The following is a 2,527-nucleotide window of genomic DNA, read 5'->3' as shown; positions in this document are numbered from 1 at the left end:
GGCAACAAGTCCATCTCTTCTCCAAAGCACTGAGTGGCATCAATTCCACATCTGACCAGCACTATCCACCACCCCATGAAGGTATCCCTCAACTCTACCTCTGCTGCTGCCACTGCCACCACCACTTGCCCACCCATTGCTGGGGTGTTACATGTGCACTAAGTAGTGGCATAATTATATGTTGTTTGCCTGATGCATGTAGGGCCTCTGGCCTGAATTAGTCATTGTGATTCTACAAAAACACATGGTACCAGCCTCTGTCATCATCCATCCTTGCACATGACACACAACCAAACAGTTGCAGCAGGTGGGTAAAAGGGAGGAGCATGCATACCAGAATTCACATGATGGCTACAATGTCATGGGGGGGGGGCCGAGGCAAATTGGGCAGAGCAGCATGGATTTGGCACAAAGTCCAACAAGCACATGCCAGAAATTTTTGAGAATGGTTGCCCTGTTTTTTCTGGACACTGAAACTGCAAACTAGTGCAGGTGATTGCAGCCTGAACCTGAGCACTGTTCACAAGCCCCATTCCTTAGTACCACCACTTTTTCTCAGTTTGTGTGCATGTCATGTGATCATGTGTGCCATGCAACAGACAACTGACACTGGTGGTGGTGGTTGGTGCCACTACTGGAGCATGGCACAGAACAGACTGCCAGCAGCCCTGTGCTGCCCCTGTGTGCCCATTGCACACCACAACCCAAGCCACAATGCACTACTCACTTCAAGTCTTGACACCTCCCAACTGACTCCTTGACACCACAGCTCACTGCTCCACTGGTGAGAAAAAAAGATCACATTTTTTCCACCTCTACAGCAGACTTGAGGTGGTCAACTGCCTCACAGAGTGGATCAGTGTCAAGTCCACCTCAAGGTGCACTCAAGGTGGACATGACAATGGAACATCATTCATCTTCTGTCCACCAAGGTGACCCCCAAGGTGGACTTGAAGATGGGATGTTCCATCTTTTGTCCATCAAGGCGAGCTGGTCCAGCTCCAGGTCACCTGAAAAGGGTGGAAAAGGGTGGAATTGAGTGTCAAGGTGCGCAAAATCATCACTTTCCTGTCTACTGTCCTGGCAGTGTGAGGAAGTATTTGACCAACTTCTCTTAGTCAAGGTTTGGGTTGTGTGTGGTGGGCCTTTTTGAAATTCCTTCATTTGCTGCCCCTGGCCAAGCAGAGGAGATGCAGTTATTTAAAGCATGTGAATATATATATATTCACCACAGAATCTTCTTGCCTCTGTGGAATTTCACCAGGGGTGGCCATGGACTTCCAGAACAGCAGCAGCAGCATCACCATGGCCTACTACATCATCTTCAATATCACTTGTCAAAGGTGAGTGTGGGCTGGCCAGCTCCTGGCCAACAGCACCCACTGTGCCTGATCATGTCCAACATCACCAATGAAGGAGGCTTCTGGCTGCCAGAAGCCACCATGCACATGGTCTTCTCCTCCTGCATGCTTGACAGAGCAGCAGCAGCAGCAGCACATGAGGTAACCCTCCCTGCCCACCCACCCACCCACCCACCTGCTAAGTCACCCCACTGCCACCACCACTGCAATCAGCTCCTTGACCAACCATTGCCTGCACCAGCACGCCACCACTGGGCAGGAGCAGCTTTCTGTTGACAGCAGTGGGAGGTTTTTGTGGCATCTCTGTTTTTTTGAACAAAATTTGTTGTTCTTCATTTTTGCAGATGATTTTTATGCACCCATTTTGCAGATGACAGATGATTTTTTTAATGACCAACAACAGATGATTTTTGTAGCCATTTTTGCAGATGACAGATGATTTTTGAATGCAGATGACAGATGATTTTAATGACCAACAACAGATGATTTTGTATCTATTTTGCAGACAACAGATGATTTTGTAGCCATTTTGTGGATGACAGATGATTTTTATGTGCATTTGGCAGACAACAACAGATGATTTTGATAACCATCATTTTAATGCAGATGACAGATGATTTTAATGCAGATGACAGATGATTTTAATGTGCCCATTTCAGAGATGATATTACAGATGATTTTTGTAGCCACCCATTTCAGAGATGATATTACTGATGAATTTTGTTGTTGGGCCAACTTGCACAGACAAAACAACTTACCCCTCCCCAATGTAAGGGAAGATCTGATTGTGATTTGCTGCCATATATTTTAGTTGAAAAAAAAATGATGCTCTTGTTAGTTTTTCAGAGTGCTGTCCCCATACAGCAAAGAAAATACCTTGCAGAGCCTCCTTCTTTTGAGTCCAAATATTATTATGCCAAAATTGTAAATATATATATATATATTAGTATTATAATTTCTGTAGACAGCACTCTGCAGTGTTAATCTTTATCAGTGTTTAACAATCATCACATGTTTGCAGTGTGGTGTGCAGGCTGACCAAGTGAAGAGAACACACACAGTAGCAGGCAATGATGTACACATCATGGCCTCCTACATCTATTTGAGAGAAAGCCCCCAAAAGCAGGACCTGATGGTCATCCTTGAAGGAGTTGGACCCAGTGAAG

Source organism: Acanthamoeba castellanii (assembly GCF_000313135.1).
Source record: "Acanthamoeba castellanii str. Neff unplaced genomic scaffold scf7180000084713, whole genome shotgun sequence".
Taxonomy (NCBI): domain Eukaryota; phylum Discosea; order Longamoebia; family Acanthamoebidae; genus Acanthamoeba; species Acanthamoeba castellanii.
This window is presented reverse-complemented; position numbering follows the sequence as displayed.